General features: G+C 36.5%; 1 long non-coding RNA gene across 1 annotated transcript in view; it reads right to left on the bottom strand.

Moving 5' to 3' along the window:
• Positions 1-630: 630 nt before the first annotated feature.
• The window catches only part of LOC122821792, an 86,491-nt gene continuing 60,680 nt past the window's right edge, over positions 631-26,441 (bottom strand). Inside the window, exons 2-4 of the long non-coding RNA XR_006369064.1 lie at positions 21,024-21,144; positions 10,578-10,702; positions 631-891 (exon numbers count right to left, since the gene is read on the bottom strand). This is a non-coding gene — a long non-coding RNA (uncharacterized LOC122821792). The remainder of the gene's footprint in view (positions 892-10,577; positions 10,703-21,023; positions 21,145-26,441) is intronic.

Raw genomic sequence — 26,441 nt, 5'->3', positions numbered from 1 at the left:
TATATATATATATATATATATATATATATATATATATATATATATAGATATATAGTCACATATATATATATATATATATGGAGACTCAAATATATATATATATATATTTGAGTCTCCATCAACAAACACAAATTTGCTCTATTCAAACTTATTTGTACTGTAGGTTTTTAAAAAAGGGGCTCTGGGCAATCAGTAGTTTTGTGGAAATGTTCTGTGGAATATCACTGGGGACATTTTGTAATATAACTGAAAGTCTGAATGTTTGTGGAAAATTATCGTGCCCCATTCATCAGCTAACTACACATAGCCATATTATTTTCTGCAAGATAAAGTGGACTGGATTTTCTTGCTCATATATGGAATAAAGATGTTTAAACAACCTTCCTTTTGATGCTGCACAGATTCAACAAAGAAAAACTGTGATTGTTGCATACAGTGGCTGTAGATGTCTGTAATTACAGCTACCATAAAATATAATACTTTGATGAGTAAACATGCATAAGTTAGTTTCTAACTTGAATTTATTGTTTCCAGTAAATAATTAAAATATCTGACGTGAAACAATAATTATTTTGATGGAGAAACATTTTGTTATGGCTGAATTAAAAAAAGCCCACAGGCCATATAAATACTTACTCTACATTCTCTAGTTGTGTACAATACATTGTAATGTTGAAGTTCATCTGAAAATAAGAAAGTGACAAAAATGCTCCACAAATTCAACAAAACACACAGCTGTATCATTTCTTTAACCCTGCCAGAGCATTCTTCATTCTTTCTAAATCAAATGATGCAGTGGAGAACAGGTTGATGACGTCATTCACGGTCAATTTCCAGCTGCCGGCAGGACTTTGATTACAGCAGTAAATCTCCTCCTGTTTGTCTATCCTCCTGAGTGAAAGGACAGGTTAATGGTCAGGGCTGGATAAGTTGCTGGGTATTAGCTGTTTCAAACTTGGCTGGTATATTTCAAACACTGCAAATGCTATTCCACATTGCCAATTTTTTACAAAATCAAATGAATGAACACTGTCTGCTAGGAGCTGTCAGGAGTTTTTGAAATGCTTCTTTGCTTCCTTTAAATGTAATACATGCCCCTAAATATTAACTTAAAAATAAAAACTTTCTTTTTGATAAACATTTTTGTCATTTGGTTCTTCCCAGTGAACTTGCAAAAAGTTTTTAGTAGACATCAACCGGATTTATCTCCATGTTCAAGAAAAAAAAAAAAATGTAAAGAAATAACTGGAAGGTTGGTCATTAAAATTAATTTTTTTTTAACAAAAATGTACCTATTCACAGATTTTTTAAAATATAGCATATGCAAAATATTTGACAGAAAATAAAGCTTGGGATGCTGAAACATCTAGACACAATGCTACATGACACTATTGGCTGGTGTTTGCAAAGCAGGCGATCCAGATTCATTTTACTTCACAAAACTGACTGTAGACCCAAGAAGGGAGTTAAGGAACACTGTTAAAATTAGCTTCTATGGTGTCATGGTTGTTTTGAATTTGTGTTTTGATGCATATTGAGGTATGTATGTTGTCTAAACTAGTAAAATATGTGGTTAAAAGAGTTTTAAGAGCAAAAAAATTACAATCAACAAAATAAATGTAAAAATAGTGTGTTTCAATCACAGAAAATATGCTGCAATAACAGACAAAATGCTTCAACCACAGGAAATAGAAGCAAAAGAGAATATGCCAACAACAACAAAAGCAAATGTTGAAATGCCACAAACACAAAACAAAAGTACTCCAGACCACTAGGGGGAGTCTGGAGTTGGTTCTGTGATTGCAGCATTTTTTGTGAGCCAAAAATGAATAAAAGCTCAGTTGTTTATGTGCAATATGTCTGGTGTACCTAAATTTAGCATTTCGTCATATGTTTCATTCTTTAAGTTGTCTGTCTTGGACAGTTCTAGTGAGACACATGCATTGACTGTTCTCTAATCTATACTCTATAATGCCAGAAAAGAGGGCATTATAGAGTATAATATACACTCATAGACAGAGTGTCTTGACTTGGACACTCTGTCTAAAAACAAGCAGAGTCCAAGTCACGAATACATCAAAATCCACAGAGAACATGATACACTAAACCACATACTAACCCTAAAAGTTAATATACTTCAGGCATTTGTACCTGATTGATGAGGTACCACAGAGGTCCAAATGACCGTGTTTCAAAACCTGCATGAATTAAGCTGTAGGTTCAGAACTGTCTTATAACACTTTATGTGCACAGGGAGAAAGAGCACCACTGCATCCCAAAAGGAGTCTGAGTGTTGTCCAAGCTGTCACTGCGCTACGACTCTATGGTCTTAAGTGCTCAGCTGGTAAACAAATCAGGGTTTATTAAATACACACCTGTCACTCTCCACTAGCCAGGCATGGAAAAATGTATTTTGACAAATGCTGGCCCACAAGTCTTAAGTGTCTCTAGCTGACGCCAACAGATAAATACATCTGAATTAGAAAATGGATTGAATTTAGCAAAGGTATGCTTTTAAAACATGAATTTTGTGCTAACCTAGCTGCCTATCTAAGATAAATAAACAGTCAGTGAGTGACACATGTACTTGCTTAATCTAATTATGTTGCTTAAGTGTAACGTCTAGCTACTGTACATGAAGATCAAGTGTAGGGGCACAGAACACATTTATTTACAAAAGATTTGATTACTTTTTTCAAACATATTAAAGTATGATATTACTGAATGATAGATCTGTTTTGTACATGTTATCCTTTTAGAGCATGTGCTGACGGTATGTAGAAAATGTCAAGTTCAGGTAACTCCTTGCAGAAACTTACTCATTGTGATCAGAAAAGTCAGGTCAAATGAAAAAGCTTCTTCCTAATTTTTTGGCCAGCTTTGGTGTAAAGTAAATCACATGGTGAGGTACTGAATCCATTTACTGTAAACAACTTTAGGAAATCAAAAACAGACCGATCACCATTGTTGCATCTCGATGTCTGCTTGTGGATAGATGTTTTTTGGGATGCTCCCACAGTAAGGCAGATTCATGGAGGCATCTGCCTGAGCCCTGGAATACACCAAGGAAACAGAAGCACAAGTGAGAGGACCAAACTGTCAATTATCAATCAATCAATCAAATTTTATTTATATAGCACATTTCAGCACCAAGTGAACAAACACAGAAACATAATGCAACATAGAATCATGATTCAAAACACAACATTAAGTCAAGTTCCACCAAATATTTTGTAATTGATTACGTTTCAAATACAATCCTAAACAAGTGAGTTTTTAGTCGAGATTTAAAAGAAGTCAGTGTTTCAGCTGTTTTACAGTTTTCTGGAAGTTTGTTCCAGATTTGTGGTGCATCGATGCTGAATGCTGCTTCTCCTCGTTTCGTTCTGGTTCTGGGGATGCAGAGCAGACCAGAACCAGAAGACCTGAGAGGTCTGGAAGGTTGATACAACAACAAAAGGTCTTTAATGTATTGTGGTGCCAAACCATTCAGTGATTTATAAACTAACAGTATTTTAAAGTCTATTCTTTAAGCTACAGGGAGCCAGTGGAGGGATTTTAAAACTGTGCTCTATCTTCCTGATTTTAGTGAGAATGCGAGCAGTGTACTGGCAGCAAAAAAGACACATATGCAGATATCTTGTTGACACAACAACAAAAAAAAAACCTGTTACAGTAAAAATATGACTGAATCTTGAAAACAATCATCTTGTTCAAACTAAAAAGCTGTGCAGTTCTTTATAAAGGACCTAACTGTTCTTAATTTCCTGAACAATTGAGCATAACTACAAGGAAAAAGGCAAAGTAGAATTAGACCTGTCACACTAGAATTTGTGACTACTTTTTTTGTTGAGGTGTGCCTCTGATAAATATTTTGACCTGCTTGCATGTCGAAAAAAGGGAAACAATACTCATTTAATTGCAAAATTTTAGATGTAAAATCAAACAAGTTTAGTAAATATTTCAACAATTTGCACATTTTGGAAACATAATATCCAACAACCAACAGGTTCCAAATCGAGCTTTACTACAAAAAAAAATACCTTTACTTGATTCAGATCTTTCAAACATTAATGTAAACTGAAGTTAGAGTAAGAAACTTTTCAAAAGAAAACTGTAGGACATCCCTGTCTTAGTGATATTCAAGTGAATTGGCAAAATGTCTCATGGTTTCAGTTAGTAGAAACCTGAATGGTTAGATGTTTTACAGCAAACATTCTCAGCTTTATCACATAAGGAATAGACTGGTGTTCCCATTAAGGAATTCAAATTATACTAATCATGTTAATTGTTAAGAATCTAAACAAAGTTTTAAAATGTCAACTCTGTAATTACTTTGTCTTTATTCTAAAATAAAAAACCTCCCTGTTGTACAACAATTTATCTCTGTCTTTGATCTAAATAACGTCATAATTATTAGCCACTAAAGAGATGGAGGACAGAAAAATGTTTTGAATCCTGTTATATCTCTTGAACACAAATCAAAATCTAACCTGTAGAATATTATCTTATTCCCATAAAACCTGTTGATGCATTGATCATTGCACAATCATTTCACACAGACAGAATTGGAAGCATTTTGTAGCACTTCTTGGAGTTTTCTCCAATTATTCCTAATTTCTCTTACTGGCATACTGTATACCTAAGGTTATAGCTGATGCTTGTGTTATGTTCAAATAAACAACCTCATCATAATTTGGAAATAGTTTGACAGCAAAAACAAAAATATTGCACATATTTCTGTTCCAAGTCTGGGGTGTTTATGCTTGCCTGAGGTTAGGTTCTTCTATAGTCATGATTTTTATGGCTGGACAATATTTTATTGAAAAAATCTTGGAATAATAAGAATATGTCATTTCATTTATTTAGTGCTTCTTTGGCAGTTTTGCTAAGCTGGAAAACAACTTGGCTTCTGCAACATATGCTGTGGTTTTAGAGTACAAACTGGACTCTGTCATTGTTGATTTTGCAATAAAAATAATTAAAAAAAAAACATATTTTTAATTTGTGAGCTCTAAAATTGTTGCTTTTTAAACTGATGCCATATGGTGAGTGTCGCATGCAATCTTTGCTGCTAGCCCACAGATCATAGCCAGGTAGGTGGATGGAAGTCAACATAGACACAAAAGATCAAGCAACCCTGCATGACCACATAATGTATTCACATGGCCATGTTGGCGTTTAAGACAGCCTTGTTTGCATTGTTCTGCATGGCTATGTATGTGTCTTTGTTTAGTGACACAGACTTGACTTTCTGAGTGGAACTCAATAATTAATTCTGAATTCTTTTATATTTTTTTCTCTCTTTGTTTCCTATAGGTTTTCTTCCTTTTAGTTTTGCCCCGCAATCAACTTTTAACATCTCCTCTTTTTCTTTTCTCTCATGGGCTGAGTCATTAACATAACAACAGAGGCAGGCACAAAAGTCCTGTGGGCATGTGACAGGCTTGTGGGACGCGAGCACATGGACAGGGGGAGACGGAGGGTGAGGAATAGAGGGAGTGAAGGAGTGAGAGAGAGAGGCTGCCCATGCTAATATCTGCAGCTGGGCCTTTGGTTTTGTTCTCTATGCAGCTGGGCTGGATGATGGAAACTGGATTCCAACACACCCCCATCAGTATAAATCTTGCCATGCTTGAGACTGAACACACTACAACAATGCCACTGGGTCAGTCTATGCCAAGTCGGCTGGCTCTGCACATACACACATGCATGCTTACAAATAAATTGTTGTTTTGTGGAGTTGTTTTGCAGCAACCATGGCACTTTTTTTCTGTTGCATATATTCATCGTTTATCATCGCTTTAGACGAACTCAGACTATGCTAATTATTCCTTTCAGTTTCACTGTCATTGTCTATCCAGAACAAGGTCAGACAAGATTATTTCATGTGCTAGAGTCAAGTCCAAGCTGAAATCCAACACTTGCTTTTCAATGTAAAATGCAACTTAGTTTTACTCTTGTAATTTCATAGCTGTGAAAACGTGGGTTGATCTATGGGGGATGTTTGAACATACAGATGTGAGACTGTGACAATCACATGATGTCCTAAAGTCATCATGGTGCACTACACCCTGATTAAAATGATATGGGTTAAAACAAAACAAAACTCAGACACAGTCACAAACTTGTCCCCCAAACATTTGTGCACAGCTTTCAGCCGATCATTAATAACACCATAAAGAGCTCTTTATGTCCGGGAGGACAATGTCACTTTTGGAAGTCAACTTTGACGGGATGAATGTGAGTGGTGAGTCTGAATGCTTTGCAGCTGGCTGCGAGCTGGGCGCTGGTGACAGCGGGTACCAGGGCACAAATCCCATGGCAAAAAGGGCATCTTTGTTTGGCCCAGGTGCTCCCTGGATGCACTGCCCTCACATCCTGTCCGGGCTCATTCATTATGCATGAATCGTACATTTAAAATCATGAGCTTCCTGTCAAAAGCCAGAAAGGACCTGCACCCAGCCAAGTGGGCTTTATGTGGCTTTGGAGGAAGAATAGAGGCGCGACATTTTCTGGGCGTTGAAAAGGCGGAAAAGCAAAAAGACCATTGTAGCATAGACAAACATAAAACAACATTATAACAGTATCTGTTTTAAATGCAGGAAAGTCCAATAATACAGTAAAATGTGTGTTGTGTAGTTTCACAATTTATAACTTCCTGAGCATTATCAGTTGACAAACATTTTATTTGGTTGATATATTTTTAGGTTTTCACCAGATTTTTGCAGCTTTCATTCTGAGTAGTTGTAATAATAAATACAAATTCCCTTCCTCTCCTGTGCCTTGCTGATCACATGAGAAGAAGATGTGTCCCAGTAATTAGTGCAGGATTATAATAATCTGCAGTGGGAAGCGTGACCTCCCCCCTTGTCTTTGTGTCCACGCTCAGGATGATTTGTGCACAATTAAGCCATTTTGTTTCACTGCGTGACTGGTAATTAGCATTATCTTCACCAGTGGCGTCAGCTCTTAGACTAGGTTCTCACTGAGATTCTTCTTCTTGCATCAGTTACCGTAGTAACAGCACAGTCTCCCAGGGTCTGGGGTCAAAGTAGAGGTCAACGCCTGATGTGATCAGACTACCAGAGTTCTTACTGCAAGAACTGAGACTAAGTTAATAAATGCTTTTCTTATATACATACTACATTTTACATACTCTCTTGTCCTTTATTTTTTATGTCATAATAGGAAGCATCATGAATACAGATTGAGTTTGATGGCCATTACATCCATATTCAGTCAGTGATTTCTAGTTTAGAGCGTCAAAGCAGAGGGGGAAATGCTTAAATATAGTATACATCTCAATAGCCTGGAACATCTCAACTTGTTATGTGGCACTGCCTTATAGCCATAAGACCAGGCTGCAACCAACAGCAGGTCACTCTGAAAAGAAAACTTGTGAAATACCACAAAATTGTTGAGACAGAGAAGGTTTACTAACAGCAGCACAACAGACAGCTGACGCTATAATTGGAAGGGCTCAGACCAAAGCGAGTTAGTGTTCAAATCACCATAAGCAGCAGCAAAATAAAATAATACTCTTAGTTTTCAAATAAATTAAATGTTGCATTTTCTTTCTCCATGGCACTAATTTGGGGAATCAAATATGTGCAAAGACATATTTCTTCTCAGAACAGGGTGGGTTCATATTTGCAGTCACCTTCCTAATTTACTGTCCTTACAAGCTGTCATAATAAATGTGTCATATGAAATCAGGGCATCTCCCTTTTAATGAAATAAAAAAGTGGAAGTAAAGTGAATTCCTTGATGAGGTCAGTCTGAAGGCCATAATCCTGGATTGCTCGCTGCCTGCTGTGGGTCTGTCTGTCCCACATTAAAATTTCACTGGTCTCCATGCTGCCGTAGGCAATGCATCCACTCATAAGACCCAAAAAGAATGGCATCAGTCACAGTTTAATGGATCCAGGATTATTGGTGCCTTCATCTCTCAACTCCCACGGGACTGAAGGGTGGGTGGTTGACTCCGCCATGGTCTCCAGAAACTGCCAGCATCTTTTCCTGTGACCTTATTGCTGCTGCCTACAGGCAAACTCAACATGATGTCTTCTAACCACTTGGTCTGAGCTGTGTCATGCTCCTTACTGGCTCCAATTTTGTCAAATTAGTAACCAATCTTCACCCTCGCTCTTTGAAAGTGCTTATAATCACAGTGAGAGCACTGAGGAAGCAGTCTGACCCACGGCAGGTGGACTGAGAGAAACAAAAGCCACACCTCCACCCTGCTGATAACATTCTTTCACTTTGAGTCTGGGAGAAAATGACTGGGGATGCATGTTACAATTAAATCAACAATAGCAAAACAATTAGGAATGATTTTTAAAAAATTCTACTTTCTCAAGAGATCAATGAGTATTATGTCTTAGTGAATGCCCATCTGTTATCTTTAAAACAAAGTTTAACTCCTTCAACCATCACATGCAATACTTTGAATCATGTTTTAACAGCACAATTTAAGTGGAGAGGAGATGTATATTTTTGTGTCTTAATCAGCCTCAAATGTGATACCAGCTGACCTCAATGCGCTGGTCAGCAAAATAAGAGTGAAGTTCAGTGTTATCAGAGTTGGTCAATAAAGTAAGAACAATTAAGTTCTGTAAAAGTGGTCCCTCAAACTGAAAGTCTCCTATCTGATCACTCGTTGCACTTAGTGGGGACCTGCTGCGACTTCTGTTTATGCATTAGTTAGGCAGCAATAATGAGCACTGCTCTCTCACTGTGCAGGAGTAAAGTCAAATTCCCTTGCCAATTACAAGGAGATTTACACAAGGCCCTGTAGTTCGGAGACTAATCTTCTTGTGCGATCTACGATGTCCCTGGACTATAACAGGCTCTTGTATTCTCATGGACCACTGATGCTGGACCTCGTGGTGGGATTTGTTTCTGTTTTCATACGTTTCTGCAGAACTGGGAGGGCCGGAGCCAGTCTGCATGTCAGCATCCTGCTTATGGAACGGACCTGGCAAATGGCCCATTCAGGACATTTGACCCTGCAGATTTTTCATTTTTGTGTGTGCGTGTGTGTGTGAGTTTTAAGGGGAGCAAACCCTTTTCCTTAACCAAGGGCTAAATGGCTCAAAAAAGGGTGGAAAGCTAAATATTATTGTAAGTCTCCTGGACGCCAGGTTGCATAAAAGGTTCCACAAGGCGTTTGCATCAAACTTGGACTGTTGAGACTACGAATTTTGTTTATATTGCCATAAAACTGCTCCCAAGTACCCCACCCAGCAAGGGAGTCATATATAGTCATATTCAATAAATTTGAATATTATTGAATGACATTATCTGGTGAAGAAATTCTATAAAAAATTAACATTTAATTTGAGTGTACTGATTGATTGGGGTAAAATTAAATTTCATGAAATAAATATTTTATTTTCTTTTTTTAACAAAATTACAGGCTGCACAATTACTCTGCACAGTCCAGTTTTATCAGTCAGATTTCACAGGCTTGAAGTGCACATGGAAGTCACTTATTTTTCTATTAGTTCTCTCAATTATGGCCTGACTCTTGGAATATTGTAAACTTTGGTATTGATCTAGTAGCAGGTAAATACAGGAGCACTTCTGTTCACTTTAGCTTGAGGCATACAGTTCAAGTGAAAGTTTCAGTAGTGTTTAGCAAATAGCGCAAGTCAATGTCTCTAGCACTCCAAAACACCTACCAGGTGTTATGATATATCTGATATATCTATCAGGTCCTACCTGATACTTGGATAGTGTCTAATAAAGGGTTGTACAATATCAGAAAAAAAAAAAAGATATCCAATAATATGGTGTGGCTTTCAATAATTAAACAACTTAAATGATAATAATGTCTTTCTGCTTGGGCTAATTGGACATTTATAACTATAGTAAGCAGTCTGGACAACTCCTGGGATGAGAAATGTATTATTTTTGTTTCAACAACATTGGTTTTTTTAAACATAAGGCTTCTACTGTTCTTTTTTTTGTTTTGTTTTGTTGTTTTTTTGCAATATACCAACTTAGTTTTAGTTTCTTCATGACTTTCCTAAAACATCTTAATCATCATTTAAAACTTCTGTTGCTTCAAACAAGCATCACCATATTGCCTGCAGTTTTCCCAACTCAGCTGTCCTCAATCAGTATGAATAGAAAGATAAAGCTGGGTCCTCATCCAGTTTTTCTTTTTTTTTTGTCACAGGCTTAGAAGTTTAAATAGTTTAATTATTGTTCTTACAGTTACAGTAAATACAGACACATTTCCTTTACCCTTGTTATATCTTATTATTGTTTCCTGACCCAAAAGGATCAACATACATGTAAAGAACTTCAATTACATGTTCTCTTGTTTTTTCATTTTAAACAGCATGGAAGGGAAAAGAGCCTTAATATAATATTTCTACTCCTTGGAAACCCGAGACAAAGTATTTTGAATTAAAATACTGTAAACATATTAACAATATGTATAGTTTTGTAAAAATTAAAAACAATGTATATATATATATATATATATATATATATATGGTATATATATTAACCTACCCTATAGCATCATTGTTTGTGTATTATAAAGCAGGATCTGGTGAGCGTACCTCTTTGACTCATTCAGGTGATCACAGGCCACTCAGATGGGGGTTGTCTTATCAAACTAATTGCAGGTTAGTTGTCAATCAGTTTATGCTCCGGTGATGATAAAGAGGACAGTGAAAACGGAAACCTGAAATTAAAAGATTCAAAACAAAAACGGTGACTAAAACCTTTTGGGGGACTTTCAATCAACTAGAAAAAGCCCACTAATACCCTGTGCTCATAGACAGTAAAATGTGTCGCTGTTTTAACAGTATTCAGCTCTGTCACATCACATTTTACACAACAATATCACATCTTATTATATAGAAACAATGCAAAGTATAAAAAAAAAAAAAGAATGCAAATAGCTGCATTTTTCAGATCAATAGAATATCTAGGAGTAAAAAAATAAGATTTGAAATTTGTATTTGATAATTAAAGTCTTAAATTGGACTAAGATTTAAGGGATATGCATTCAGTGGGTGCTGCTTTGCCACCTGGGAGCTACATAGGTAGGAGAAGTTCTTAGTAATTATCCACCACATTTATAAAAACATTCCAACAATATACAGCTATAGTCCGAAGGTAAACATATACCGACATACTGTAGGTCTTTTGCAGAACAAAAGTGCATAGCAGTATGAATATCAAAGGCTATTTTTTAAAATCTCAATGTTTACTGAATTGATTTACTCTCTAAGACAATATTTTTCTGGTGTGATTTGTGACTTTGTAGTTTCCCAGGATTTAGTCTATTTGCTTATGAAAAAGAATGCAATTAGTCAGGTCAGCCTCACTGATCAATGCTAGTATATCATTTGCATCACCCATGAGCAAACTTCTTTTTAAAAGATAACAAAAGAATGTCAAACAATGTCTAACCAGGTAGGTGAAAATATTCACCTAGTATTATGTAAGACTAATTTTCTTTTCTTTCTTCATGTATTCTGGAAGCAATGATGAAAACCATTGGGAAATTCAGAAATCTAAATGTGTGCAGAATCCCACTACAGATCTCATCCCTCTGTCTCAGGTGAACAATAGGCACGACACCCCCTGTTGCTTTGCCAGGTGACCTCATCAGAGCATCACCAATCAGACCCCACTCATGCAAACAAAGGTCAGCCAAGTGAAAATGCCAGTGCCGGTTCTCACAGTAACCCCGATAATATCTCCGACCCCCTCTGCCCCACACTCATTGACGTGGAGCAGCCACACAGATAGAGTTGCAAATGGGCACTTCTATGAGTCAAAGCAGGGGCGGGTGGGACACTGGACATCCCCCCGGCAAATGCCTTGTTCTCCCATTAATTGATCGCTACTTGATCTTGGATAGTGATTCAGGGGTACTCTCTAGGGCAGGCAACAAGTTTCTGTGATATGTGTGGGAACTGTGTGGAAGCCGCTAAGGTGCACCTGTTAAATGGCCATTTTGGCCTATTCCCTCAGCACCCAGCCTATTGTTGGGGATTTATATTCAGTTTCCTTCTCAGGTGGCCACACAGTAGAGGACTACTGAAGTGGTCAGCTCGCTATCAAGAAAAAAAGAGTCGTCAAAACACACAACTATTAAAGAGTGACATTGGATAAAAGTGGGATACGTGAAGCCCCTGAAAGATCTATGCATTTAGACTTTCTCGCAAACATTACAGATGGAATTTTGTATGTTCTATTTAAAATTATAGGAAGTATAACCATCATTGGAATCATTGTGGGCTGTTAACAGTATATATAGTTTTTTTATTATTATTTTTAAAGTGAAATATTGATTCAATGTTCAATTCAAGAAGTTTTAAAAACCATAATTGTGTGAACAAGTTTTAATTTACAGGTTAAAATGTAAAGATACTTATATATATTATTGCATTCAATCTGGAAAATATTTGGGCTGGTGCACATCTCCAGTGGAGATTTGACTAAAGTGGGTTGCATGGGTTGCCACCCAGGATAATCAACCATGCTCTCACATACTCAGACCTAAGTGGAGTCTAGAGGTGCCAATTAACAGTCATGTTTTAGACTGTGGGAGGAAACTGTAGTACATGGATAGAATCCATGACTACATGGGGAAAACATACAAACTCTTTGCATAGAAAAAAAAAAAAAAAAAAAGTCAAGATTTGAATCCAGGACCTTCTTGCTCAGAGGCAGCAGAGCTTGTTAGACATATCTCATCCATTTTCAAAAGGCCTGAGTTCTTATAACTCTTTCAGGTAGCTCAGTCTTCATCTTGATAGTATCAAAATTAGAGGAGGTGCAGCTTTCTTGGCAAGACCCATATCAGTGACTTTCAAATCCAACTGGATTCGAAGTTCTCTGATATAGATTATCTGAGTTTGTGTGTACAATTTTTAACTCTTCATTCAACTCAAACTTACACATGAATTTTCTTTGGAGAAAATCTTGAAGGTCATAAATGAAATTTCTGCCCCTCTATTACCCCCAAATAAAGAACACAGTTCTCATAAAAAATGTCAGTGACATTCCTGTTGATGAGAAGAATCTAATCAACAGTGTATAATTAAAAAAATGCAAAAAAGCTATAAACCACTTACTTTTTCAAGGAACGTATGGAGATCACAAGCTAACAATTAACTTTAATGACTGCCTGACGTCCTGTGGCCTGCTGTATGACCCATGACCCTTGTTTTAATGAGAGCTCTAATAGGGGACATTACTCTGTCAGTGTGGCGTCTTGTGGAGGAGGATAGAAAGATAGATGAAAGGTATCCACTGAAGTGAGGACTGCAGGTGGGCTCTTGTCAGGTGACATAGTAAACCAGGTGCAGTAGTGATGAGTGCCTGTTAATATCAAATGCAGCCTTATGTGTTTTCATACTTCATCTGGTGAAGTTTTAAAATATTTACTAACAAACCAGATTTTTTCTTCACATAAAAATTCCATTCTTTTTTCAAATCCCTTTAAAATGATTTCTACATTAAATAAGTAACTTTTTTGGTTACTCTCTCTGTGATCCAAATCCATCACATGCATGTCATCAGTGTCATGCTCAGATTTTCTTTAAATGAGTGTAGTTCTGTCTTGCATGCTACTGTAGCCTGGCCATTGGCTTGCTGTGCCATTCTGCTCAAAATAATTCCTGCTGTCAGCACAGTCTGGGCTTTCTTGAGTTGGATTGTCTCTGGTCAATTTTTCAGCACGTCAATCAGAGAACAGAAGGAGAAACTGTGAACAATGACATCAATTTTCTGCCTGTAGTTTTATCAAAGGCACCAAAAAAAGTTAAAACCATTCAGTCTGTGTCGGCCACCTCAAAATATTGAATTAACATTAAGATGAGCCTCGTTTGGACTAGCATTTCTTTCTTTGCAGTGGAAGATGGTTATTTACAGTGCATGCAACTTAAGTATCTTAACATCAAATTGATGCATTACATACGTAGCGGGCAAACCTTAGCGACTGGGTAAAACTTAAAACTTCAGCATGGTGTATACCTCCAGGAAACAATCGTTTCTCAACAGCCGAGAGCCCAGAGCCTCTGTGAACAAAACAAATAGCGTAGGACAAATGGCTGGTTTTTACCAGAAAAACACTGCTGCAGTCATCTTCAGAAAGAAGGTAGCATGGGAAGGTGGATGCAAGGTGGATGGCTTGAAAGAGCCGAATTTTCCAGATTTAAGTAAAGTCAACTTTATTTAATTAGCCATCTGGCTAATGCTTTTGGATTGAGTGGGGAGCACTGAAAGCTAAGGAGTAGTGATGCTTCACTGCATGCCACATGATGCTTAACAACAATAAAGTGACTTCACTGGGCCCACCGGACCCAAAAGCATCTTCCTCAAGGTAATGAATGTCCCCCAGACCTTCTCTAAACCATTTTATATTGTTTTGGTCAAGTGAAATGTACCATTATTGTAACTAAGATCAGAACTGAATTCTGTCCCTCAGATTTATTGCATAATACATTATTCATTATGTTATACAATAATGTTGTTATACATTGTGATGTATAGTAATCTATTTTATATTATTAATATTATTCAACCTTGGTACAGTTACACCACAGAGCAGTCCTGATTGAGCTTTGACTCTTGAGAAGCTGTGATGGGTTCAAGAGTCACAGGTCATACTAGAAAACTTAGTTCATCAGAGAAGCTTTAACTGACCAACACAGAACCAGTACTGATCACTCTGTTTGCACGGCAGCTGCAAAAAATTATTGTTGGCATTAGAAGAATCAGACTAAATTCTCTGATTCTAAGTAAAGGTTATGTATTCTCACTGTGCAACATTAAATTGTTATTTTTCACATCGCAGACCTCAATAACTTTATTGAAAATAATCAGTGGGTCACAATTTATAATGAAGAGCCTCCATGCTAAAAGATGATCATCTGGTGAAAGAGATTTGTCTACTGTTGGCAGATAGAACTAGATGTCTGAAAACAACTGACAATTTCTGAAAGGAGAAGTTAACAACAGAACATATTGGACCAGATATAAGGTCTTTCAACACCTTTTCACTATTTGGTGGTCTAAAAAGTAGAAATAAATTATTGTAGTGGCTCTGGTACCTCCCTTCTTTTCTACTTTAGCAATATTAAATGCCATAACAGTTTCTTTTTCAAGTTTTAATTCTCACACTGAGCCAGATTATGGTCAAAGATTCTTCTTGCAACAGGGGAGTTCTATTTTTCACTGTGGCCACATGCAAGCTCAGAATGAGAGATTGCTGCAGTCAGTGCCTCAATGGGCAGGGTTTCCTAAAGTACTAAATGTTTTACTGACTAAAATAAAAAAATGAACTTTACTGCATCATTTTACACCCAGATTCATTTCTGGGTCTGTAGTCTTGAAGTGAATATATATTTTTGTGTAAAAATTTGCTGACTGATTTTTTTTCCACATTACTGATTGATTATAAAGTATATTATAACACTTCTTAATTACTCATCTTGATATATATACCGGGATTTTTTCCACCAGCAGCACTAACTTATGTAGTTGTATTTACCAAAACTGATCAGTCACAAACAGCTTTACATCTAATCCTATGGAATATCCATTGCTCTAGATTGCAACAATTTGCAATCTAGAGTGCAAGTTATTGCAAGATTGATGAGAAAGTGACCCCTTCCCCAGACTCAGTGTGAGTTGATCTTTTGATAGTCACTCTGCTCCAAGAAAAGTAAGAACTGGAGAGGGGAATCATAAGATCTGGAATAAGATTCAAATGACCAAGGGGACACATCCCTGCACTGAGCACTCTAAAATTAAGGACAAAACAATGTGACAGGCAATGATTGATCAGTCTGGATTGTTTTGTCAAAATTCAGCCGTCTTCACAGCCCCACCCCCAGGCACTTCCTATAATCAAAGGCCATGCCCACCCATGGCTAATTAGACATTAAGCAAATGTCAAGGCAGGCTGATTTAAAGCAGGCATCAGGATCTGAGCAAAACAAAGGCAGTTGGAGAGGGGAAACGGAAAAGATCCAGATCAATACCAAGCAGTACTTTTGTTTGCTAAAATGCCACAGAGACTGAAATAAATCAGATAGACGAGGGAGAGAGCGACCAGCCATTGCGTTCTCACGGCTCCCTGGGCACGGCACTAAGAGCGAGCACACCTGGCCTAACAAAGCCTGAAGAGGAGGGGAGGGATGAGCAAGCAGACATGCTTTCTCACAGGCACAGACATGTACACAAACTATTTGACTTTGATTAGATAATTCAAACTAGTGAAGATTAGAAAATAGGTGATTTTCTAAGTTTTCTCCAAAACCTTAAGCAGATGAAAATTTTAGCTGGACAGCACATTGAATTTACCCTTCCTTTAAAACTGTCAACTCATCATTTCTTTAGGAATACCAGCTATGTTATACATCTCTCGTTATGAAAATCATCATAATCTGAGGTAAGTTGTTAGCCCTTTGATTGTCCCCAGCATGTTAGTGTTTTGAAAATTTTCAGTTGTGAGAACATGTATGCCATGATGAATCTTCTACAGTCTGTTCCAAATGTGGAAGTTAACTAACTACATAACATTCAGTCATTATACTTTTGGCATAGTTTTGCATCTCATCAGCAAAAACAACTAATGTGGGAAGGAGAAACAAAATATGAGAAGTGGAGGAGGGTGTTCATCTGAGCACAGCATCTGAAAAAATAAAGTAAGGCCATGAAACATATGGGTTCTGTTCGACTCATTAACACAGATTATAGGCCAAAGAAATAATTTCGTCTTAAATTTTTTGTCATTATCAGTAAATAAGATAATAATAATAATAGTTAACATTTTTGTGAAACAGTTTGTTGTGAAAATATTACATCCTATTAAGCCTATTAGAAAAAACATTGAAACCATAGAAGGAAAAGCAGAAGCACATTTGACCTGTCTTAACACATAAACAAATACTTATCACATGAAATATATTTGTCATTATATACTATTATATACTATTAGTTTTACTATTATAAAACTAATAGTATACACAATAAAATAAGCATTTCCATGAGATTTTTAAAAGGGGTTTAAATTCCCCCTTTCCTGCTCTCTCCACCCTTAAATAACTTATGATGCAGTATAAATCAAAAATAACTTAAAAAGAAATTTGTCTTTGCAATTTCATGCCTTGAAATTGGCTTCTGTCTCTTTAAGAAGCTCCTGCTCTTTCTGAATCTCTGCCTTTAGTACATCATCAAAGCAACACTTCTTGTCATACCCTTTACATCCTATCTGCTCAAGATCCTTGGACTGAGGAGTAGTTTTCATGATAAGCTCAGCAGATTTGTAGTTTCACCAGGTGTTTGCTAATTGCTGCTGTTGCCAGTTTGGTGGAGTTGAGCAGGAAAGGTATGGGGCTCTGTGATACAGAAGCTCAGCTGGAGACAGCAGCTCCAAGGAGGAGTTTTGTGTAAATAGTCAGGATTTTATGAGAGCAAGTGTTTAGGCACCCCTGAATGACTGATTCAAGGACTCTTTTAACATGGATGAAAGAATCAAATCAACACTCCAGGTATGTTTTTGAATAACATTGTAGCATGCCATAAAGCTCAAAAAAGCTTATTTATGTAAGCCCTTTAACAGATTACTGTGGAAAAACAGTTTAAAAAGTTCAAAAATTCAATAGATTAAAGATTATCAGAACACGAGTACATCAGTAATATGAGTATTTGTATTATTATTGTTATTATTATGAAAAGCTTCTTCTGAACACAAATTATTTGTATAGCTATACAAAGTCATTTGCCTCAATCAACTTATTCTTGCTAGGGTAAATCATGTATCAATCTCCTTCTCTGCAGTTTGCCTCCTTCCATAAAGTCACCCAAATTTCCAAAGTGACAGGACTTTCTTTAAAAAAAAAAAAAAAAAGTTTTGTTTCGCCCTTTCCACTCTCCTTCTCTTCTCCATACCCAGTTGCCATGTTGGAGCATCTGCGGGGCATGCCCCCACCCCCTATTAAATCACACCCTGTCACTTCTCACACTCAGCACCTATGGAGCGCAATCGCCTGAGCTGGTTTCAATTTGTGCCTGGAGCAAAGTTAATAAGTTTGAGATAAATTCAGCTCGCCTGGCTGGAGCTGATTTGGAGTGGTATACGCTTACACCCAACTGATTATCCCGGGTCCAAAACGTCGCTGGTAAAGCACAAAGAGAGAGTCTGTTTTACACTAATGCAGTGTGACCCCATGCAGAGGAGCCTGTTATCATTGCTATTTAGTGAGTTCAGGTTACAGGTGAGTTGGTACCAAAAAGATAATACTGGCATTACATTGGCTGACTGCTTACCCTATGGAATAGAAATAATTTCAGCCTAATATATGTGCTTAAGCTGTGATACAGACCTATAGAGGATTTTGTTTTCATCAGAATTATTTTGGGTTCTGGGTCGTCTAATTTTCTATTATATTTTAAAAAATAGTTGATGTTTTTTTAAAAAAAAATTGGTTTGTTATGTGTTTATTTAACTGTCCTTCTTTGATCACATATTTGACCATCATTACACTGGTCTAAAAAGCACTCACCACATCCTGTCATTATATTTGTAAAATGCTAACCTTGAGGTACACTTTAAAAAAGAAACACAATTAATGTAAAAAGCAGAACAGAATCTCCATTTATGTAGAAAAAAAAAACTGTTGCTCTAGAAAAACAAGTCCATTTTATACCTTCAGTGCAATTATTCTATGTTATTGAAGGCGGTTTACCACACAAGTGCCAGTGTCATTTACAAAAATTAACCTTACATGGAGTTGATACTCATCCGTGGTAACCTCTGGCAAACAGGCATAGTGCTGGTAAGCACCCGTTTGGGTATCATTAACAAGCTAGAAGTGACTGGAGCCCTTTTTACTTCCAGTCTCATGATTAGGGAGGCCATCCCCACCCCCAGTAACCCAACGCAGGGACCAATTATGCATAATTTAAGACTTAAGCAATTTTGACAGATTTCTGGAAATTACTGTAGAGGTTTTGTTGCTGTTGCAGAGGATAAATGAGAGTGGGATATTTTGACAGGTTTCTGCCACAAAGCAGTCCTCAGATACACAAACGTAAAGGTTACACGGTGCCTAATATCCATGTGTTGATTGGGGCTAAAGTCAGGGGGTTAAGTAAGGTCTAGTTAGCCGGGCTCTGAATTACGACAGAAAGGGTTAAGGAAAACACAAGGCCTCCATCCCACCTGTCCACAAATTACTGCTACATAAACATGAAGGCTGAATGTCTGCATGCACATGCATAAGGTAGATTTACGTAGGTGGTCAAACTTCCTCAATTAATAAACCTGAAGCAGACAGAAGAATTGCGAGTGTAAGCCAAAATTATCTGACAGCAATGACCAATCTATTCAAACAAAATTGCTGGATTATTTCTTTAAGCCAAATCCTGAGTTTATGCTGTATGGGTAGAAATTGTGACACAGTTTAGGGATTTTGTTAAGTTTCTGTTGAGACTGGAAGAGTAAGAGCCTCATCATAATTCAAAGACCACCATTTTGAGCTATAACAACAGTGACTTAGTCAGACTTGAAAAAATATCTTCCACAGGATAAAATGAAAAATACTCTTTTTTTCATTATTTTTAATGATACAGTCAGTGGGTTATTTTTAATGGATTTAGTTAATGGAGCAAGATAAATTTTTTGTAGTTAATATAGAAATTTTACCTCATATGACGAAGGTGAACTCATATTTATCTGTTAACCAAAGACGATCATAACACCAGTGCACACAAGCAATATTTTGGTGTTATATTGTTTACATTGCAGCATAAAAATTTTAGAAAGTAAACTGGTGGTAAGCTGGTGGAGTTATTGAGTTACTAAAACTAAGTGTGTTGCTGCCAAATTAGCAGATGTTGTCCATAAGCAGTCTTTTTTCATAAAATCATGTTAAGGTGAAAAACAAATCAATTTCATGCTTTTCCAGCAGCTGGATTGATGAATATCTGAAGAATTAATTGGAAACACAGATGTTTGTTTTTCTGTAAAGCACTTTTAAACCCAGGCTGGGTCCAGCTTCTTAGCTTCTGACTGCTTGATATAAGTAACTAACTTATATCTAGTAGTCAATTAGGTATGAAACCATTTTCAGGCAATTTTTTACTAGACGAAAATTACTTTTCTAATAATGCAGGTTTTAGATTAAAAAACACATATCTATCACTTTAACCCAATTTCTGGGTTGAAAACCTAAGCCCGCATGCTAAATGGAGTTAGTAAGAATCAACTGAAAGCTATATCTTTAAATTAAAGTAACTTGTCAGGTTAATGGTCCATTTACAAAAAATGCCTAACCAAACAGAAATAATAATATTAAAAAAGTAAGGAAAATCAAATTTTTGTGAAAGAATGCTCTTTGCATTCACTGTAAAATGAAATGCAAAGAACATTTGGATTTCATGACCAGTACAACTCCTTATCGTTTCCATTCTCACTCCGATCCCTAGGATTCCTCTGTGTTAAGATGTGGTTGCACCCATGTTTACTCCCTGTCTTCACCATGTTTGGATACTATGGTCAGACAGGAAGGTGGCCAGCCTGCGGTCAGCATGAGCCGGTTCTGAACCATCACAACTACGTGTGAAGAAGACTTTGTGACATCACTTCCATGGGATAACCTTCTGATTAGATGAGAAGGAGAAACTACTATGGTGGATTTATATGTGGCACTACTTATAAAACATTATTCTCAATTTGAGACATAATTATACACTAAAGTCTTACGGCTCATGAATATTTACGCTTTTTGGAACAGAAATGTCCAAAAATAATAAAGTCTAATTAAAGTTTTGATTGGCATTCATTTCAGCTTTGGGTTTAAGTATTTATGCGAGTGTGTTTGAATGCATGGATTTGTGGTGTGTGGTCTTATTCACATCACACATACTGTGCGCCCTCTTAGCTGCTGGGCCAATACTACTTCACCCAGAGACACAATTAAGAGCCCTACCTCAAAAGCACGACTGAGCGGGTGTATGGTGAGATGTGGCAGGCTTACTGAGCAGTTCCTTTCCCCTCCACGTCTCCATTGGCCCCCTTGGCAAGATGCAGAAGGCCCCAAGATGTCAGCTTGCAGCAAAAGTCCAATCTGTTTCAACACAGTTGGCTGACTGCAAAACCTAAAGAAATCACAACATGTAACATCTCTGCTTGCTTTGCACTGAGCCATGCATGCTCACACAGTGGGAAACAGGAAGGCCTGATCAGCTCAGCAATTCATGGGAGTTCAGGTGGTCTGTGTGTGTAGAGGTGCTGGACTCATGGGGTGGGACCAGTTATTTTCTCTGGTGTGGGCTTTTCTTGGAAATTACAGAGAAAATATATTGTTCCTTTCAAAGGCAGAGCTGGGTAGGATATTTAATAGTCTTAAATTGACAACATATGCTTGTTCATATTGAACATTTGTTGAAAAAAAAAATCATTTGTATAAGAAACGCCATGTGTTTATCATGCTTCATAGCAGTGACTTTTAAACTTTTTATAACTGGCTCTATGAAGGTAAATACTAGGTTTGCTGCCATATATAGAGATAACAGATGATAAATTGTGGACTTAAGAACAATTTCTTTTGGAGGTTTCTAAAAATATCTAACGTAGATGCCTTTTGTTAGCCACTATAAAAAATAAATAAATAAAAATAAAAACTTTATTCATACACATTTAGCATGTTATTAAATCTTTTAAATACATTACTATACTAGGTAGTGAAATATTTTCTTTGTTGGTCATAGTGACAACCAGACCTGCTGGTGGACAACAGTGGTGACAGAAGCCATTAGGCTGAGAAAGGAGGCTTTTAGGGTTTGGTTGTCCTTAGGGGACACATGAAGCAGCTGAAAAGTACCGGGTGTCCAGAAGCACTCTTGCGTCTATGGTTGTGAAAGATGAGTTAGCTGATGTGAAAGATTATTACTGTACTTATTTGAGTGCAGAAAATAGTTTCTACAGTCTTGGACAAGTCAACAAGGGAAAGTTTATTTCAGATTCCCTGGAGTCCAATGAGGTCATATAGTTAGTGTTTTGTATTTTCTTCGGTCAAACATGAACCCCTGACCTTTTTTCACTTATTTTGTTGGAGATGGTCTGTTCTCGCACATAATGCACACTGGACAATACAAGAAATATCTGTAGGGCTGATGAGTGCATCTTTACAACTCTTTTAGGATGATTCTACGAGAGCCAGTCTGTTTCCAAGTCAGGGACGTGTACTGACCAAACAAACATATTTACAAACAAGTTGTGCTCATGACATCTCTTTTCAAGAGTGTAATCTAGTCTTTCTGATTGTAGCTCTGAAATGTATGTTTTATCTTGAATGCTTTCTTATAGAGAAAACCCTCTTAAAATATTTTTTTTAAATACCTGACATCATCAGTTTTATGGTAAAATAGAGAGGAACAAAGAAAGAAAAATCCTTGTGCAAATGGGAGAATTTTTGTTTATACTTCCTAAGTAAATTTCCTTATTTCTACATGTATCTAATTGGCTGTTGGTGTTTGACACCCATGTGACAGGTGTTTGTGTTTCCCAATGGAGGTTTATATAGGTTTTCACATACAGACTTCATCCACCCGCCAATTCCAACTTCGTCACATACACTGGGAGGAAAGCATCATTCAAGTGACTCACTATCTGTGCAGTTCAGGAAGTCTGCAACACAAATTGGCCGTCTCAAAAAGACCCAGCTGTGAAATGACACAACTTCTCAAGTAGCTCCTCAGCTGCCATGACGTCTCAAGTTGCTGCGATTTCTTCCCCCTCCGCCCTCAGTTTCCACTGTCCCAAACCAGTCTTATAAAATCAGGAATCATAAATCTGCCACTGTAATAATTTCAAGTGTCCGCAGTGTGTCCATCATATAATGACAAGTCATAACAGTATTTAAACATTTTGCATATTACTAATACAGTAATTTTTAAGATGAAGCTTAACATAAATATCCTCTACTCCTACAAACTTGCAGCAAATAAAATGCAATATTAGACACTATATTTATATTGTGTTAATCATACAATCCAATAGGAAACAGTTATATGTCCTGCATTCAAGTGGATATGAAAAATAACATAATGCAGTGTTTGTTAACTGTTCAGGTAGATGCTAAATTAAATGCCTCCTTCTGTTTTTACACAATCTCCATTTAAATTTACATGAAATCCAGATAATTCAGAACCTTTCTCTTTCCACTTGTGAAAAAGGTGAAGTTTTTGTTAACTGGTATCTTTTTATTCCATAAGTAGAACTTAAATAATGATGGACAAAATTTCAGTTTACCAGGCAACAATGATGAAATTAATTTTGTTTCATTCTAAAGAAAATAGGTTTCAGGATTCCAATTTGTGTTTATTTTTATTCATTCATCTATTTGTGTCAGTCCTCAAAAATATAAAATAAACGCCATGACTACTATTGGCGTTCAGTGTATTTGTCAAACAATATTCATATTTAAGTAAAAAATAAACTAACCATCAAATAAATCAATGGCATGTTTTAGAATTTATTGATAAATAAAAGTAAAGCTGTGTAGTAGGTGAGTTGCTGATTTCATAAAAAGCTGCTAACAAGCTCTAATTAGGTGGGACACTGCAAACATAATGTTATGTGACACTGGAGAAATAGGGTGAGTTTGTGGGAAAAACTTAGCAAATACAAATAAAAACACACTGAAAACTAAAGCATCTGGAAATATCCCCTCAAAGGAAGCGTAAATATCCTCATAAACCCAAATTCCCTAGAGCAGAAAGATGTCATAAATATAAATTTCACTGACACCTTCATTCACCAGTGGCTCATTCGACCATCTTAATGCACTGTTTATGTGGTAACCATATACATCTGTGGTAGAAATAATAAGAATTGAACAAGAACGAACAGCGCATTTTAGGCACGATGACATTATTCCATTTTTGACTGAGAATAGTATGTGCTTGTTAGAGACCTTGAAAAAGATGACGAAACCTAAAGCCTTTTTTGTGGTCATACTAGAATGATGAAATCAGTGAGACATGATTGAATAAAGAAGTTGTTCTTCCTTTGTAAAATGAATTAGCAAATGCTGTTTGTAACTCCACTGTAGTTCACTTAAATTCATGCTCTCATGGGCAGATGCTCTATATGCAACAAATAATACTCACTCACATCAGCATGTTGAGCATTTCAGTGCAACTATTACTATAAGCTTCCTTAAAGTCATTCTGCAGTCAAGTAATTGATGTGCTGAAATGCTAAAGTTTATTTGTACCTTAGCATTTCTGTTTCTTTCCAGGTATTTCTCTACAACTACAACTATGCTAAACCAGACTGTCCTATATACACACATTTGTTCTTAGTTTCACAGTATCTGACTCTTTCATATGAAATTCCACACACTGACAAGGAAAGGTTAAAGTGTAAAATGGTGATAAGTCAAACAGTGTTGTAGGATCATTAGTCTGGCTGAGAGAAGGCCATTGCTTTTCTATTTATTTGCTCTTCAGATAAACAGAATTTGAGGCTCTTAATTCATTATTGTACATATTGAAAACAGTATAGATTGCTTTTTATAGATACATTTTATATCTAGAAAAATATGTTTATTTTTTTAAATAAACATGTTTTGTGCTGTTGACGGTTGAAGAATTCAAGACTGATAATGTTAATGAAAATTGGCATAGATTGGTTTTATGTATTCTTGATTTGAGAATGAAATTTCTTAAATATATACTCAGAGTGATGGTATTGCAAGTTAGATTGGACTCAGCTTGTGTTTATTGATGAATATTTGAAAATATTAATATTTTGATATGATATATATTTGTTAAATAGAATTTAAACATCTGAATTTATGTTGCCCTTCTGTCAAAGTAGATGCAAATGTATTAGAGCAGATGATAGATTAGGATTGAATTTCCTGTAATCATACTTGTCAAAGAGGAATTTATGCAAATCCCCAAAGAGAGAGAAGGTTGGGTAAGTGAGACGGTTTTGAAAAGAGATAAAAATCAGCTGGCGCCTGTCGAGGACGTGCCTCTTTGCAGTATGTCCTGTCACTGCCGTGGACAAAGACTCTCCCCTTTCACACCTCAATAAAATATTACTGTCTTTATACTCCATTTTTTTCTGTTGACAACATCATCTTAAAAGTGATCAAAGGTGTGCCATAAAAGATTAGCAGGAAAAAATCTTCGCATTATGTTACATAAGCAGCTACTTTGAGGGTTCAGTTTTAGATGTCAGGTTTTTCCTCGTCATTTCCCTATAACCCCGGCTGTCAGTTTTACTAATCTGTGGGACTGCAGGCTTCTTCTGTTACCACCTCTTCTGTTTTTTGCATGTGATCTTTACAGTGGTGGAAAGTATTTGGAGGCATTTTTTTTTTTTTTATTCTGTACTCGGGACTTTATGTTGTACCTCAAGAGAATTGGATTGTGCTTAGTGATAAAAAATCTTACCTAAAAATACTCTCCATCGCCTGGCTTGTGTCCTGCTTAGGCTCTGCCACCTGCATGTGGCTGTGCATAGACACCCATTGTTAAAGGGTTAAGCCCCAGTAAGCAGCTTCAACCAAACTAAGGTGAAACCATGGTTTTCACAAACAACTCATAGGAGTGCGCTGAGGTATAAGTGCTTGGTAACTCTAGATTTTTAATTACAGACTGTTGGTTTGATAAGAGGTCACACCTTTCTAGTAGTCTGTTCGGTGAGTCAGAAACTTTGTCGCCAAGATTAAATAGATTTCTGAGAATTGCTAATAATTCAACATACCTGTCATCCTATCTTTTGTCCTGAAGGTCAGAGCCATGCAACTGAATCATATTTCACAGTCTACTTCATAAGATCATGTACATGCCTTTGGGTTTAATTCATCCATGTAATTTAATATGCTTGCTTTGTCTCTACTTCTGAATGTTCTTGTATTTCCGGATTTTGCTGTTTGACTGTTCAATGCTTTCTTAACTTACAAGAAGCAGTTAAAACATTTTAAGCCCTAACAAAGCAGCAAACTATTGTTTTCTAAATGAAACATGGTGTAGTCTTACCCAAAAGCAAATCCTGAACTCAGAATTTCTTTCTAACATTGTAGAGTTGGAAAGATGAACATGAAGTGTATTTTTGCAGGTTGGCACATGTTAATCTCTTTTGTACTCAATCATCAAAGGTGTAGCTTTTTCTCACATAGTGAAATGAATTATTCAGATAAGAAGAATACTGATGTAGTTTGTTGTAGATGTCTGAGATAAAAGTATAAAGAGTTTAAATGAAAGTTTTTTCCTCAAAATTTACCTCAAATAAACAAAGTACAACAGTCAACCAATTTTTTTGTCATCATTATTTAACTCTACAAGCCACATTTCTGTAAAAACTGTCAAATTCAGGTGTAGTTTGTAACCTACAGAATAATATATCATGAAAGATTTTTTCTGGGTTTTAAAAATAA

Source organism: Gambusia affinis, linkage group LG19 (assembly GCF_019740435.1).
Source record: "Gambusia affinis linkage group LG19, SWU_Gaff_1.0, whole genome shotgun sequence".
Classification (NCBI taxonomy): Eukaryota; Metazoa; Chordata; class Actinopteri; order Cyprinodontiformes; family Poeciliidae; genus Gambusia; species Gambusia affinis.
Note: the sequence above shows the minus strand (reverse complement) of the source record. Positions and strands in the feature narration are given on the sequence as shown.